This window comes from Pelodiscus sinensis, chromosome 3, assembly GCF_049634645.1.
Source record: "Pelodiscus sinensis isolate JC-2024 chromosome 3, ASM4963464v1, whole genome shotgun sequence".
Lineage (NCBI taxonomy): Eukaryota > Metazoa > Chordata > Testudines > Trionychidae > Pelodiscus > Pelodiscus sinensis.
This window is the reverse complement of record NC_134713.1, coordinates 75,125,607-75,143,355: the sequence shown is the minus strand read 5'-3', so window position 1 is coordinate 75,143,355 and position 17,749 is coordinate 75,125,607. Positions and strand designations below refer to the sequence as shown.

Sequence of the window (17,749 nt, the reverse complement as noted above, 5' to 3'; positions counted from 1 at the left end):
AAAACTGGTAGTTAGGACTTGTTCAACCTTTTATGCAATTATTTCCAGTGAATATACATACCTGCAGGAATCATGCCAAACAAGTACAATGCAAATTCCTGTGTACTAAATAAAGGTGAGCATTCTATTTGTTGTTTTGAAACATTTTATATCCTTTGATCATCCTGCCGTACCGGAACTGCTTTCTGAGGTATGTGGAGAGGAATGGCCTCTTAGTTACCCCCTGTTTTGTGAGAGTAAGACAAGTTAATTGGGCTTGACAATACAGATGACCCTTTCAAGTGAGGTAAAATGAGACTGCTTTGCTTTCACAGATAGATAATCATTAATATTACTTGTACTGTCTATAGGAAGAGAAAGGGTCTTGTTTGTTTTAAGTGTTTTCAAAGGCAGGCAACAAAGGGTATTAAGGGGGTACCAGCATAGAGGAGACAGTGCAGCCATACAAATAGCTCAAAAGAAATTGACAGGATCTTGCAATCAAAATGTATCATTACTCTGAAAGATAGGAAGTTGGCTATTTCTTTACCATTGGCTTAAGCTGGCTTACTGAGAACAACAAAACTGAATAGCTTTATTCTTCAGATTCTGCTTGGTAAACCAAATCCTGTAATTTTTACTCACTCTTTATTTATGAAAAACCCATATTTACAGTGATCTGCACCATTCAAGATTTGGGCCAGTTGAAATTTTGCCTGAGTAAGGGACTGAATAAAATGTGTAAAGACTTGAGGATTTAGCACGTTAGTAGCATAAGCATTTATGTGGCACCAATTACTGTAGTATACAGGCACACTTAACAATGTTTATATTTAATAGCAAACATCATAGCTCATTAAATGGGCACATATTCTGCCAATCTAAGCAATGCTCAATTAGCAAACATAAAAAGGAGGGGTAACTAGTCAGTAGAGTAAGTGACAGGAGAATTTACAAGTGCAGTCAGTAGCCTGCACAAGAAGAGACATTTTTGCAAACACTGTAGTTGGCCAAATGTTTTGTTGCCTTAGCACTTGTTATAGACTTGATTCAAAGTCTATTAAAGTCAGTTGAAATTGCCACTAAGTTCAAAAACTGAAAACAAAATGTACATATTTCTTTGTTACATGGTGCACCAGCACTTTATGTGGTATCTGCCATTTGCTTGAACTGTGGCTCCATTCTCCTTGCACTGACCTGGGCCTCTGCTGCCATCCAGAGCTTTATTCTCTCCCTTGTGGATGCTCCACTTTCTCCCCGGGTGCTTCAGTGCCACCCAGGACTCTGCTCCCACTGGTGGCCAGGGGCTCCACTTTCTCTCCAGTGGCTCTGCTGCTGCCACAGGGCTCTGTTACTGCCCAGTAGCTCCATGCTTTGCTCACACCGGGCGGCTCTGTACTTCCCCCAGTAGTCTCAGAGTTTCTGATGAGAACATTTTTAAAATCTAGTAAAAATCAATCAAAATCTAGTCAAAACGACTCTGTGCTCCTCCTGACAGCTCTGTGCTCCCCTCAGCATACCAACTATGGCCTGGGGGGCTCCATGCTACCTTCCAGCAGCTGCTCCACTCCACTCCCTAGGGACTGGGGTTTTTGTGTTCCTTCTTGGGTCCTGGCAGCTCTGCAATGCTCCTATCACCAGCCAAATGGCTTATCCCATGAATGCTCTCACAGGATCACCCCAATGATGCCAGAGTAGGGGTGTTGCCAGACCAAGGAAGTCTGGATTACAGAGTTTCAACCTGTAGAATTTTATTTCAGCTCAAAAGTTTATGTTACAATCTAAAGATAATGTAACCTGAGACTGTATGAAGAGCTGTATGAACTTGTAATAAAATAATCTGATAAAGACTACCCTGGTGTTTATTTCCCAACAACTATATCATAAAATAATCATTTTTTTATAATGTTAGGGACACCACCGTAAAATACACAAAAACAACTTCCCAAAAAGGCAGCCAAGCACAGAGCTCATTGTTGAAAGGGAACTCAATGGAGACAAGATAGTTCAAGAATTATTGAAGATATCGAATTCCCAATAGGCTGGAGTTCTTCGTTACCCATTTATTAAGGGTCAGGACACCATTTTGATCTCAGAACTTTCTAACAAACATCCCTAAAACAGCAATAACAATACAAAAAAAATTCTGCCTCCTCTAGTAAGTAAATTTTCTTTAAAGAAATAAAGGCATAATTACTTTGCTTTAACCGAATAATGAATTAAAATATACAAAAAAAACTTTGTACAAGATCAAACAAGAAATTAGGTGTCAGTAAAAATCAGTAAAAAAAGACAAAATTTTCCAATTATTGTTTTTTAAACTTTGAAACTTTAAAAAAATACATTTTAATGAAAATTACTAGGGTTGGTGAAAGAAACAGAGTTTTCATTCTTCAGGAATTTTGACATTTGATTTCATTTTTGGAATGAAAGTCTAAAGTCTCACATTTCTCACAGAATGCAAACACTTCATTTTGATCACGTCAAAATATGACAATATAAAACGTAAAATAAAATCTGATTTTAAACATAACATACACATGTAATACAATAACTGATATTTAAATATAATATAAAAGTCAAGACTAAGTTAACTGAAACACTTAAGTTGGAACAAAATGATAAAATGATTCTTTGAGAAATTTTTCTGGAAAATTGCTTTGATTTTCAGAAAACTTCATTGACAATAGAAAACTGTGTGTTGCATCAAAAAATGTCAATGAACTCTAGAACATATCCTTCATCTTGGTCTTTACAGCACTTTCTGTGTTCATCATTTCAGATATTTCAGTTTATATTCTTTGAGGGAATCGTTATTTACAGAAAGATGACATAAAAGTAATAATAGTCACATAGTCACACTATATTATATTCAAGGCATTTTTTCCAGTCATCATAAGACAGTTCCTAAAATGTATAGGGTTTCATTTTAGGAACTGTCTTACTCAAGGAGCACAAAGTATTTTATAAAGCAGTGGAGTTTAGCAGCTATACATATTAAGCTATAGCTCATATATAGTACTGGACAGTAGACCCTAGCTTGAGAGAGAATGATGCAAGAAACATCACATGTTCTTTTGACTTCTGTAACTAGCTGAGATTATCATAAGAGAATTCTGTATAAAATCTCAAATGAAAGATTCACCCTCTTTGTAAAAGTCTTTTCATCATACGAATGATGGCTCCTTGTCTACATTACAAAGTTTTGCTGACATTGTTGTGTTGGCTAGGAGTGTGAAAAAATCAGAACCTCCTAGCCAATACAGAAATGTTGACAAAACCCTCAGGTAGATGCAGTTATGTTGATTGAAGCATGCTTATGTTGGCTTAGCTAACATCACTCAAAGAGGTGGAGTTAATATGCTGTCAAAAGAATTTTTTCTGTTGGCATATACAACATCTAGGCTGTGTCTACACTGCACCCCTTTTCCGGAAAAGGGATGCAGATGAGACAAGTCGGAATTGCAAATGAAGCGGGGGATTTAAATATCCCCCGCTTCATTTGTATAAACATGGCTGCCGCTTTTTTCCGGCTCGGGGCTTTGCCGGAGAAAAGCGCCAGTCTAGACGGGATCTTTCGGAAAATAAAATCTTTTCCGAAAGGTCCCTTATTCCTGATTTTAAGAGGAATAAGGGACCTTTCAGAAAAGGCTTTATTTTCCAAAAGAGCCCATCTAGACTGGCGCTTTTCTCCAGCAAAGCCCCGAGCCGGAAAAAAGTGGCAGCCATGTTTATACAAATGAAGCGGGGGATGTTTAAATCCCCCTCTTCATTTGCAATTCTGACTTGTCTCATCTGCATCCCTTTTCCGGAAAACGGGTGCAGTGTAGACACAGCCCTACAGTAGGGGGTTATGCTGACACACCTAGACCATCAAAGGCCTGCAGTAGACATATGGCCTTCAAAATTCTGATAACTCCCTTCAACCACTAAACCCCTACCAAATCAAACCAAGAAACTGATCTCTGAAGAATTCAGACCATATACTGGGAGAAGTGACAGAGACTCCAGGAAGTCCTCTGGGGACTTCACTATTGCTACTGATTTCATGTAGTTGGCACTCATAGTTCCATGTTGGTTAGTCACATAAAACCCTAAGATTAGCTAGCTACCACTGTGTCTAAAATCCTCTTTCTCATAGTAAGATTAGAACCATTGCAATCAATAGTAGTACAGTACAGGCTCCCCAGAGTCATCATTGAAAACAGTTTTAGCTCTAGAGAAACCTTTAATTACTTGAGACTCCTCAGACAATTTGTTCTGTCCTTTGGAAAAACCCAAGATTTTGTTTGCTTTCTATAATTTCTGCATGAGAAGTAATTTGTAAGGACAACATGATATGCATACATTTTGAAGCAGGCCATAAAACCTCATGAACTGGACAAATGAGGCTATAATCTATAGAAAAAATGGACTCTGCCCATAGAGTTATCAGTTTGTCACTAGTTAATAAATAACAGTTAATCTACAAACCCCAAGAAATGATAATTCTACATCACCTGGGAAACTGCAGATACAGTCGCCTTCCATGTTCTTATAAAATTTCCATTAATTGTATTGGCTTCATGAATATCAGCTTTACAAAAATTAGTTATTGTCAATAATTGACCTGCTACGATAGTTTTTATATATTATGCAATAATAACCAGATATAACTATTAATATAGAGAAATGAATTTGGAATATTTTATGAATAAGACCACAATTATATATGTCTATTTATAGTATATGGAATTATTAAACCCTGGAAATATAGCCCTACTATCAGTTAGTTTATGTAGGATTGTGTGACATAAAATATTGTGTAGGTTATTCACAAAATCTGTGCAGGAAAATATTGATTTATTACATTTTGCTAAGTTTTTGCTCTGTTAAAATCATACCAGCTTTTAAAAGGCAGTAAGCAGAAATGGAGGTGTTCAGATTCAGTCATGTTAGAACTAATTTTAAATCAAAATGCATTGGAACAAGTTTATCTCTGGTATAACTCACAGGTGGAGATCCTAAATTAATATATATTTGCAAAACTCTATAGTCTTAAATGGGGCTATTCTGATTTCACCTGCTGGCCTAGAATGATTTAAAACCAAACATAAATTTAGTCCATTCCTTTTTTTCATTTCTAACTGTATAACAAGAACTTGAAGTTCTAAGTCATGCAGATATCAGCAAAATCGGGCTCATGCCACCAGTGGAAATGGGTAAGAATTCTCTTTCCTATGGAGATAGTTACAGTAGTCTCCCTCAACACAAAACATACTCACAGCAAAATTGTACATAAATGGACAAGCAATCTGAGAAAATTCCCTTCCCTAAGACACATGCACACACAATGTCAAGGAAATGCTGTGTTCCCAACCTAAGTCTTAGATCCTGATTCAAAAAACTACAGAGATGATTAAACTTTCATTGAACCTTAAAAATGTTTTGGCTCATCCCTTGGGCAGCAGTTTGTACTGATTCTTATTTATAACTCTAATTAAAACATTCAGCTTGAGTCTAAGATTTGCTGCCATATTTAGGAGAGAGCTGTTTTAATGTGTCTTAACTGTTTGCTAAAGGTTCAGCAGGTTGTGGTCAGGGTCAAATGCCCTTGCTTTCAACAGATTTTAACTTTTGCATAACACTGACTCCTGAGTTCATGATAAGGAGGGAAAGCAAACCAAGAATGTGATCTTCATACTGCACCTGAAGGAAATGCTGAATGTGCAGGGGCAGGTGTGCAAAGTGTTTGGGGGGCAGAGGGAGGGAGGGAAAGGGAACAGAGTGCAAGGAGAGTGATCTTCCTTTGTATCTTTACAGAAGGGCCAGCATTCAATAGCAAGGTAGTGGGTGCAGTACAAAGCCCAGACAGATGTTTGGTGCAAGCTGTTCAGCAAGCATAAAGAGTCTACAACAAAGCTTCTCAACAGGTGGCCCGCGGAACACATGCAGCCCATGGCCCACTTGTTTGCAGCCTGCAATGCAGTTTGGGTTTACGTGGGGCTCAACATGCGGCCCACAGGCGAGATCATTTGAACATGGCCACAACAGCAAAGCATCTCCCAGATGGGGTGAGCATTGAAAAGAGCAAGTGGATGGGCTGGCTGGAACAGATGGGTACAGGGTTTTGACATTTCTAGCTCCCAGGGAGTAGGTGCTGGGAGTGCCAGGGCATTATGAGAAGTGCTTTGTATTCATGCTTGTCAGTGTGAAAGAAGCTATTTGCATACATATTTGCATGTATATGCAACCACACTTACATTGCGGCCCACGGCATGTGCTGTGAGTATCATTGTGGCCCCTGGGGTTTCCAAAGTTGAGTAGCCCTGGTCTACAAGATTAGTGGTCTATACCTTTCCAAGGGTATGTCAGAGTTAAATCAGGCTTTTACCAGGGTGTTGCCCTAAAACCATCACCTCTCATCCATACACAAAGCCCTCTCACACAAATTTGGCAGTGCTTTTAATTTGGGCTAGCTGACTAGCTGGACTAGCTTCCCAAATTTTCTCCCAAGTGCCCTAAAGACAGACACATTATCCTACAACTCACTGGGAAAGAAACAGAGAGAGACACAGTTTACTATGGTCCAAAGAATCATGTGATATGCCCCCAGAAGTCCTAGTGCCGCACATGCATGCAACACAGTAACTCGAGAATGGCTTTTGCAGTGTGATTGTTTGCACTTAAGCTAAGTGAATACGGGTGCTCAGATCCAGGTGCCAGTCCCTTCAGTTAACTTTGCAATGAAAGCATGTTTCATGTGTGCAGGAGGAAAAGCCATAGCTCAGGGGAGTAAAAGCACCAGAGAACCTTTGCTACCTTCATCACTATGGTATCTGTGCACGTAGCCTCTACACAGATATGCGTCTGTTCGCTTCCCTTGAATTCAGGGACAGAATGTGATAGTCCCTTGTGTGGCTGCATGGACACAAGAGGATACAGAAATATCCTTCTTATGCCCTGTACAAGGAATAATCATAATAGCAGTCCTTCTGATGAGGCACTGATCTGTCCTCCCTCTGAAGGACTAAATTACCCCAAAATACAGGAACTAGCGTGGGGTGGGAGGCAGAGCCCCAACTTCTCTTAACACTGGCATGGAGAGTGGGAATGGCACATTGGGAGAAGCAATCTATTCCATTTTAATGAATTGCCCCAAGTGTAATGCCTGACATGCCCAATAGACAACCTCCCAAGATCCTGAGCCCTCTGACAGGAGAAGTGATATTTTAACCCAGTCAAAGAAGACGTGCAATTTTCCAGTAAGAGAAGGCAATATTCTCTCGACATACTTAGGATGAATGGAACAATTCTGTTTACTTTCCCTTGGAAAAGAGAGGTTCCCAGTATGTTTCTGTTGCCAGGGACTATCTTTATTTATTTTCAGCAGCCTCCAGGAAATTAGATTGTTAGGTTCATTATCATGAAGTTGGAAGACCAGTTTGTTTTTTTTAAGTGGGCATAAAGGCATGGGTATTGAATTTTATTAAACTTTGCAGAAGGTGGAGATTTAGGCCAGGTCTACATTTAGGGAGAAAGTTGACTTAAGATACACAACTCCAATTACAAGAATAGCATAGCTAGAGTCGACATAGCAGAAGTCAAATTTCTGTGGTGTCCCCATTATGGAAGGTCGACAGATGAAAGTCTCCCATCAATTTTTCTTACTCCTTGTGACCCTGTGGAGTACTGGGGCCAACCAGGGCACCATCAGTGATCAATTTATCAGGATCTACCTTACTAGACCTGTTAAATCTCTAGAGCGTCTATCTCCATGAAAATATAGACAAGGCCTTATAGCAATTCTGTTATCTCTTCTGACTTCTGGTGCCCAGATATCCATGGTTGAGCTTACCAAATTCAAACTCAGTCTGCCAATCTAGGGATGTCAATGTATAGTTGACTATACGATTAAATGATAAACCTACTCTTATCAGTTAAACGTCTTGACTACACACGTTTCCCCATCCTTGCTGCCTCTGTATCAGAGGCAGCAAGGGGGGAGGGAGGAACAGGAGCCAGTGCTGAGGGGAGCTTCTATTAGAGGTAGCAGCGGAGGTGGGAGGGGAAGGTAGAGGAGGCTTCCATGAAGCATCCTCTGTCCATGGCAGGCCTGAGTGCTCCGTGGAGCCAGGGTCCACCACGAGCAGAGGCTGCTTCACGGCAGCAGCCCCATCCACAGGGGGTCTGAGCACCCTGTGGATAGAGCAGCCTCTGTCCGTGGTGGACCCTGGCTGTATCACAGGCAGCAGCACAGGGCAACAGGCAGACGGTCTTTGCGGGGAGCTAGTTTTTAAACTGGCTTCCCTCGTGGACTGGCTATCCCTGTCACCCTGCACCGTTGCCTTTCATACAGGGGACTATCAAATAGTTGTGTAACTGCAAAGATTTCATGCAGTTACAGGACTATTCAATTACTCTATATCTAACGTCCCTAAGCCAATTAGCTGCAGAGGCCCTAATTACGCAGTAACCTTCTCTTCAATTCACTTAAAACAGCTCTGCATAAAATTATTATTAACTAGGTGAGAATGTATCCCTTCACATAAGTCACATAAATTACAATTGTTTTTGTAGCAACATCATCCAGAAGCTGCCAGCTTTGTATATATATGAAATTGAATGCACTCGTCTTACCACAGAAAAAGAAAATCCAAGTAACATTACACAAGAGAAAGGTACATTTCTTTATAGGATCTGTTTATTGCTAATGTGGCTCAGATAACATCCTTATCTTTATACAAATCAAGATATTTTGTAAGTCTGACTTGGTGTGGTAAGAACTATTACACTTTATTCCTTAGTAAATATTGTGAAATTCATAACAGCAAGGGCACAAATAAAGTTAGCAAACAGACCCTAACTCTTGCCTTTTAGCACACATATTTAATTAAATAGTGAAAATTTGTATTTGGAAACTTAATAATAAGAGAAAGGTATCAGGAGACAGAAAATATTCCCCTAAAAGATTTTATTATATTTTGGTATGAAATAATGAAAATTTTGTAGAGAAGTGATGAATGATTCAATGAAAGGCTGTTTACAGTGTTAGCAACATCATAATAAGTAGAGATGGAAAAGACCTACTAGATAATCAAAAGCATCCCCCTGGAAGAGTAGGAAATAGAGACCCCAACAGTCCCAATCAGAGTTGCGGAGGACCATTTGGCCCGGGACTCGGGAGATAAAGGGGCCTCAAATTTTGACATTTTTCTATCAAGTCATTTCCATTTATTATACAGTTAGAACAGAGGCAACAAAAGAAGCTATATATATCTGCAAAAAATATATTTAAATCATTGTGGGACCTCGGGTCTTCACCAATTTTTCGGTCCCATCTGAGTTTTCATCTGCATGTCTGGAATAACTTCTGTGATTAGTGATTCTACGTTATGAAACACTGTTTACAGTCTTTGCATCGTTTAGAGGTTTTGAAAGTCATAATTAATTCTGTTACTCTAAAGTGGTTTTGCTTAGTCTGAGGGTGAGTTTAACCTTTAAACTAGATGTTTATCACTGCATAGGAGATTTTCATATTCCATTTTTTCTTATGTGTCTTCATATACAATAACCTTATCAGGCTCGGCTGCAAGCTACATTTTTGTTCAGTTTTAAATTCACCTTTAAAGGCTATTTTGTGATCATAAACTTTTAATTCTAGTTTTTTAATAAATAAGATGGTCAGCATGAATTGATGGCATTAAATCAGTTGTACAGCATTTGGACTCTGTGAGAAAGGCTTTAAGTGAGCGTAAATCTCTTAGGGTATGTCTACACAGAAAAGTTATTTAGAAATAACAGCCATTATTTCGAAATAACTTTACTACACAGCCAAACCACTATTTCGAAATTAAATTGAAATAGCAAAGGGCTTATTTCAAATTTGGTAAACCTCATTCTATGAGGAATAATGCCAAATTCGAAATAGCTATTTCGAAATAAGTGCTGTGTAGACACTTATTTTGAAATAGGGGGCCTCCAGCCTTCCCATGGTGCCCTGGTGGCTACTCCAGCCGAAACCAAGAACACTCCTCTCCCTCCCCCCTCCCCGGAGACCTTAAAGGGGTTGACTCTGGCCACAGTGCCTGTGCCAGCTCCAAGCCTGCCAGCCCAGAGCCAGCAGTCACTTCCCCTGACCCAGTGGCCCCAAAACATGAGCCAGCAAGCCACTGGCAGCCAGCCCTCCATTGCTCCCCAGGAGCAGTCTGCCAGCTCCCAGGAGCCTGCCAGGGCCCAGAGAAGGTGGGCGCCTTCCTGGTCCAGGGTGGAGATCATGGAACTTATTCAGGTTTGGGGGGGGATGCCCCCAATGTCCATGATCTCCACACTAGATGAACGCGGCTGTCTACGGCAGGATAACCACAAAGGCCACATGTGAACCCAGGAGCAGGTTTGCATGAAAATCAAGTTGGTCCGGCGAGACCCCCAACCCTGAGCCATGAGCTTCCTCTCCCCCTTCTTCCTCTTGCTTCTCCTTTCCAGCTCCCTCCTCCCAGGTTTCCTCCTCCCCTCTCTTCTCCCCTCTCCCACCTCCTTTCCCCAGTCTCACCAGAGTTTCATCCCCCCCACCCCAGTTTTGTTAAATAAAGAGTGTTTGTGTTCATGAAAATATATCAGGAAAGGGGGTTAGAGAAGGGTAAGTAGAAGGATGTGAGGGAGGAATGAGGCACAAGCCCCCAGTGGGGCAGACCAGGGGGGCTCTCAGGGTGGAAGCTCTCCCTCAGGACCTCCTGGATATTGACAGCCCCCGATGAATGTCCCAGATGGCAGACTGCAGAAACTGCAGCCAGGCTTGCAGCAACATGTCCATGAGAAACACCAGAATGCCCAGGGGCAGCTCTGGCTCCATGTTGCAGAGTGCTCTGGTGTCCCGAGTGACAGCAACCAGAGCACACAGAGACAAAATGCTTTGCTGTCCCTCATTGAGGTAGGCAAGCAAGCAGGGAAAGCTAAGACCCAGCTGTCCAGAGGGGGTCCCTTTAAGCACAGGCCTCAGGCAGCAGCTACACAAAATAACGCCTGACCTGATTCCCTGCCGGACCTGGTTCCGGCCGGCCTTAAATGCATTTCAGCATCCACTCAGTGTGGATGCGCTATTTCGAAATAGCAAAATGTTATTTCGAAATGCATTTTGTGTGTAGACGCGTTATTTTGAAATAACTTATTTTGAATTAACTATTTTGAAATAAGATATTTTGAAATAACGCTGTAATGTAGACATACCCAAACTCTCACAACAAAAGTTCACACCGAGATTAAGTCTATTCAGAAGTATACATCCAAATTTGAATGCATTTTAATGTCATCCATGTGGATGAAACTGCTCAAAATATGACAGAAAATATCTTATTGCCCCGCCCTCTTTCCTGAGCCCCCTCCCTCTCACCTTCCACTGCACAATAAACTGCACTTTTTGTTTGGAAACAATCAACTCTTTTATTTTTATTGGAGTGAATGTAACTGGGGAGGGACTGGGGAAAAGACCTGGGAGAGGGAGGTGGAAAAGGAAGGAAGGGTAAGAGAGGCTCAGTGCTGGGGCTGGGAGTGGCGCCTGCACTGGATGGTGCCACTGCCTTCTGTGTGGGGCCCTCACCAGCCATTGGAGGGATTGGGGGAGAAGCTGGAGGGCTGGGAGCCGACACCGGAGTGGTCACACAGATGGATCAGCTCTGCTGCAGCTGCTTCTATCAGGTGTCATGGCGCAGCTGCAGATCTCCTCCAGTCACCAATTCTGGCAGTCCATAGAGCACTGCATGGCTCGCAGGGCAGCGATATGCTCCTTCTGCAGGTCCTTGTAGGCTTTCCAGTGCCAGCAGATCGTGCGAGGTCCAGGGGACGGCATAGGAGGTGGTGACTGCTCCCCTCTTGCAACTGATCCAGCTGTGGAGAACAAAGAGAAGGGCAGTTATCCCGGGGAACAACCTTCATGAAGCCAGCCCTCATCTCTGAGCTGAGAACAAAAGATCTTGGGTCAGATGAAGACAATGTGCTTTGAGCAAGGCTACCAGTGGCCTAGACAGTGGAACCTTTCCCGCAGGGGCACAGATATTCCAAAGGGATATCTGCAGGCAGGAGGGGGGCCAAGGGACAGCTAGGGTTTCCTCCATGCTGCACACATGCAGGGTCCGGCAGACGCAGCATCCCACTGGGAGAGGGCTTGTATCCCTACCCACTGGAGGAGTGGGGGGCAGGGTCTTGGGGGAAGTGTGTGTGAATGGCAGATGCTCCTGCGGCTCATTGCACTGTTCCCGGAAGCAGATGCTGCCTTGAGAGTGTAGGAATGCCCATGTGCCATGTGTAACACTCCTGAGTGTGTGCGTGGGGGAGGGTGGCCTCCCATGTCCCCAGCCTCCTTCTAGTGGTGGCTTATGGTAGGAGGATGTCCCACCCCAGTGCTGGGAGTAAGGCAGGCCTTTCCAGACACCGTGTAAGCCAGAGCACAAGAGTCCTCTGTTGCAGTCTCCTGGGGCTGTGTGCCCCACACTAGTATTTCAAGTGTACCAACATGCATAGGCTGCTGTGTGAACCCCAGGCCAAGAAGGCCAAGCAAGATGCATGCATCAGTCCCTCACCGCCTGCCACCTCCCCCAGTATTTCTCTATGGAAACTAATGACACTCACCTGATGGGTCTTTCCCAGGGTCTTCCCTCAGACAATGAGGCTGCACCTTTAAAGCCTGCAGGGCAAGAGGTACTATAGAGTTTTGCTGAGTGTGGACAGAGGAGCCAGCAGGGCACCTGTGGGAAGGGCTGGAGGCCAATTATTTCGAAATAATAATACACGCACCCTGTATACATGCTCCCTATTCTGAAATAGCTGTTTGGGAATAGGTGTTATTCCTCACAAAATGAGGGCTACAGACTCTGAAATAAGCCACTCATTTTGAAATTATCTGAAACAATTGGGCTTGCTGTATAGACGCTCACATAGTTATTTCAGAATTACGTTAGTTATTTTGAAATACTGCTGCTGTGTAGACATACCCTAGGGCTCCTGTAGGGCTGGCCTTACAGGTGAATGATGTGGCTAAGTGCTCAGGGCTCTGTGATTGGGGGGAAGGGTATCATCATGGGCAATCCCCCTTTGAGAAGTCTTGTCCCCCAGCCCAACCAGTTCCACCACAGGCCCTCCTCTATAAAGCTGGACCCAGGAGTGCCCCTCACCCACTCATTGGTGGAGAAGCCCCAGATGGCTCTCCCTAGCCATGCTGGCCTTGGCCACCAGCCTGAGCCAAGAGCTTCAGGCCATCGGCTAGAGCTCAGCCCCTTCTGGCTTTGGAGGGAAAGAGAGAGCAAGAGTGGGGCTTTGGGGCAAAGTGTGAGCAGGGCCATGCCAGGATTAGGGAGAATTAGTCTGCCCTGGCTTTCAATACTCGTCTTCCATGGGCACTGTGGTCAAGTGGAAAGGAGCAGAGTGGACATGGGATGCAAGGCTGTGGAAGGGAGTTTGGGGCAATGAGTGGGAAGACAGCATGGTCTGGGGCAGGGGCAATGAGGAGGGTGGGAAGCCTGGGGAGGTAATGGGAGACAGGGGGAATGTGCTAAGAGCTTTGAGCAGGCAGCAGGGACTAGGGTTAATGGGGGTGAGTGTGGGTAAGTAGCAGGCGCCAAGGATACTAAAATATAAATTAGCTCAGCACACCATTTTCCCTAAGGCTGGCCCTGATTAGTGGACACTGCAATAATAAACTTATAACTAGTACTATAATTATTGTCAGATTATGAAATATTAGACATATCTAATTTAATTACAAAGTTGTGTTTAGATTGTGTTCATTTAGAAGAGAATCAAACACTATAGAAAGTATTCAAACCTATTAAAATCAGCTTTGAATTCTATATGAATATGATATATTTATTCTGTGTTTACCTTATTTTCCTTAATATACATATTCAGAGATTTTGAAACAGAAATTCTTGTCTTCTTTTTATCATTTTCTCCCTTATGAAATGCCAATGATATTTAAAATAAATTATTTCACAAAGTGGTTAGAAAAATGTAACATGCAAAATCCTAATTCATTGCTTGATATAGCCTAGCAGCTGTACTGATTCAGCAAGCACTGTCTGAACTGTGCAGGGGTGGGATTGGGTTGATTTTTTATTTGTTTAGTTGGTTGGTTTGGTTTTGGGGGATTATATGTTAAGAAGTCCTTTTCAAAGACATTCAGTTGGCACTCATAAAAGTTGAACTTGTGATGGCTTTTCCGGTGTTTTACTCAAAAATCTCTATTCTTCCTACACAAATCTGGAGCATTATATGAAATGATCATGCAAAACAAGGCATGTAATGGTGGAGTGAGGGTGATGTTATAATGTATGTACATAATTGAAGTTATTTATCCATTTCTAAGACTGTTTAATAAATGGAAGCAAAGTGAGCATATATGCAATATATAAAATTAGATAATGACTTCCTGAGGACTTTCATGCTGAGAACTCGTGTAAACAAGACAAAACAAAGAGAGAAAATTGCTTTCCTTTCTCAGGAAAATATATCAGTATATTCCAACTCTGTCAACAAGTCACAATTTGTGAAAAGAAAGTTGACTTCTATGTTGCCTGCCAAGATTAGGATTAAAATTCTGGCCCCATTGATCTTGATGGCAAAATTTCCTGGATTTCATCCAAAACAACTAAATGTTTATTGTTATCTTTTGGAGATTGAAAAGAACATCCCACCCCTTCATACTTATCTACATTTCCAAGGACTACACATTTAAAAGTTATTCATAGTATGATCATTTTCAATAATAAGTTATTTTTCTAGATACGCATGTCTGAAGATATAAATTTATATATTAAGTATTTTTGCACTGCATAACAAAAATACTTAAGCAAAAATAATGGCAAACATATGTAAAAATTAACGTGTACTCCCTTTAAATATTTTTGTTCTGTATATATTTCTATAGAAAAGAGTAATTTGTTGTTTACAAACATATCCTTGTTTTAATAGAGTGATATTTGCTGAGGTAGGGAGTGATCCAAAGTCAGTGAAAAAGGCTTGCTGCCAAGAGGCTATGTGTCAAGCCTAGATGCAGTGTAAGACATGCAGAGCAATATAATATATTAACAGTTACAGTTGCTCTGCAGTAATTTTCTTTAGAAGGGCAGCAAATTTGTATTTTTTTCATGATGTCATACCTGAAGTAAACTGTTTAGGGGCTTTAAAAAGTACTTTCTATTAGACAGCGTAAGTTTCCAGAAGTTCAGTGGGAAGTATAATTGGTCTAGTGGCACATGTATGAGGGACCTGTTCAGCAAAGCACTGGGCTCTTCATGGGAAGTAATGATTGGCCTCAACCACAGTGAATTTTTCAGTGGAGGCTGACTGTGCATCTCCTCAGAAGCACTGAGGTTCAATTTTTCATAAATGGGATCTGTTTTTTACACTTCTAGTACTTCTAGCTCTTTTAGTACTCAGGTCTGGTAGAGTTGGGAAGTAAAAATTTGAAAGACAAAATTAGAGGCTACTAATGAAAATCTGGTTGTAAGTTTCTTGCCAGATTGGGTCCTAGACTATTTGCATTTTTATTGTTTTTCATTGGAAAAGAAAGGGAACAGATTAGGCCTTGTCTACACAAAAAGTTTCACCACTTTAACCAAAAGTATGTTTCTAAACTAATTTATTTAAATTGGTACCACATTTGGTATACATATTTTTATAAAAATCTAAACTTGGTATGTATTAATTTAATTTGTATCTGTGTGCAAACTAAACATATAAGATACCAATAAATTTGAATCAGTTTAATTAGATAGTATTTAAGTGAGTTTAAGTTAAACCAGTGCAACTTCTGTGCATAGACAAGAAGTTCCACATTTAAAAAAATATTTCTCTTCACCACCTCCGCTATATACACACATACACATAGGCACACACATGCTGTATGTTGAGGCCAAGTTGATTATATCTACATAGAGAAGAGAAATATCCATAGAATATTAAATACTAAAAATAAGTTTTAGAAGAACTATAAAACCTCATCATTCAAAGGCTTAAGCCTATCTCTTGCTTTATGGCCCAGATTTTCTGTAAGACTCTTTATCCTACTTCTGCGTAATGTGAGGCATTTCCTCACCTTCCTTGGAAGTTCTGGCAACTGTCAGAAACAGAGACTAGATCAGGGTGAGCAATAATTTTTGCTGTGGGGCCACATACTGAATTTTGGTATGTGGTCATGGGCTGGCTCCACCCCCGGAAGGGGAAGGGGAAGAGCCTGGGGACTAGCCTCCCCCTGACAAAAAATACAGCAAAGGGCTTGTGGCCCTGAATGACAGTTCAGAGGATTCTCTTTCAAGTCTGGTATTAAAAGGTCATTGAAGCAGGATGCAGGTAATCAAGTCGTTGAGACAATGCCCGTGTTCATGCTTAAATTCAATACTTTACGCCTCGGTCTAAACAAAGACATTAATTATCTTACCCATTACAAAGATGGCTTCCCCAATTATCACCTCTAATATCATTAGCTCACAGACATTTACCTCTCCCCCTCATCCCCCTTCTGTTCTGAAATTTGATTTGTCCTTTTCATATGTGTTCATTTTTTTGATTGTATCCTTTGGTATATATGGTTGTGCCAATTTTCTTCCACTATTTGATCTGAGGAAGTGGGTTTGGCCCACGAAAGCTCATCACCTAATAAACCATCTTGTTAGTCTTCAAAATAAAAATAGGTGTTTAAATCATTTGACTGGATAATTTCTCTCAGTGAGTTTTAGAAAAAAATTTGTTCCGTGCACTTTAGTAATTTCTGAATATAAACAAACATCAAGTTAAAGTAAAAATAACTAAATATTATTTTAGCAGTTACTTCCATTTTTAAACAATAGATATTGTTTAGGATATGGAGCATATCAAGAAATATGTATTTAAAATGCTGGTGTATTACATAAATAACATATGGAGATATCAATATAATATTTCATCTCTACAGCCATGCAAGCTTTCAACTATACATACATGATTTAAATGCTAATAAAAGCTAAAATATATATAGTGGGTAAACATGGTTTGGTAGCCTGTTTCATTGAAAAACAAAGGGATTTGGTTTGAAAGGGAGTTAGGCGTTTTTGAAAAAAATTACCCATTATTGTAGATGTTTCCAGAGGCATATTTTTCCTGAGCAATGTTTTCCTGCTATTAAATGAATTTCACATCATTCAGCAAAGGTCTATGCATATAAGCTTTGACATTTAGCTGGTATTTGTGAGAATGTGAAAGATTAAAGTTTTGCTGCCATCTGCTGGCAAATATCTGAAGACCATAATGTGTTTTGCAATAACAAAAAACCACAAAGGTTGTTAAAAGCAAGAGTGAGGATAGAAAGTTGACATCTGGCTTGGGGAGAGAAAAGTTTCAAGTTATGAAATCATAATGATCAAATGGAATAAGGGGAAAGGAGGAAAAAGTAAGTTAAAAACTGAATTCACAGAATTTTTTTTTATTTTTTTTTTACATCTTTCTTTACAGAAGCAATGAAGTCATTTCCTACTGAGTCAATATACTACCGGAAGTGAATCAGTGTGGATATGCTGAGTAAGTTGCAAGAATGTACTAATGACTGTATGATAGCCAGAAATATAATTATTAAAAGAACATAATGAACCAAAATATGTTTTTGAAATGAACGAACTAATACTAATATGGGAGTGCAATGGAGAGTACAAACCACATGCAGTGTTTGCCATTCAGCAGTTAAAAACCCTTTTTGAAGCAAAGGAAAAGAACCGGCCTTCACCTATTAACACAGAGTATTGTCTTCCATTTAAAAACTTTTATAGGA

At 40.8% G+C, this 17,749-nt stretch overlaps 1 long non-coding RNA gene across 1 annotated transcript; it reads left to right on the top strand.

Annotated features, from left to right (window-relative positions):
- The first annotated feature begins 12 nt into the window (after window positions 1-12).
- On the top strand, window positions 13-17,630 carry LOC142827844 (uncharacterized). The gene is made up of 4 exons (XR_012902615.1): window positions 13-115; window positions 5,782-6,032; window positions 8,539-8,639; window positions 17,437-17,630. It is a non-coding gene; the product is annotated as an uncharacterized LOC142827844 (long non-coding RNA).
- Window positions 17,631-17,749: the final 119 nt, after the last annotated feature.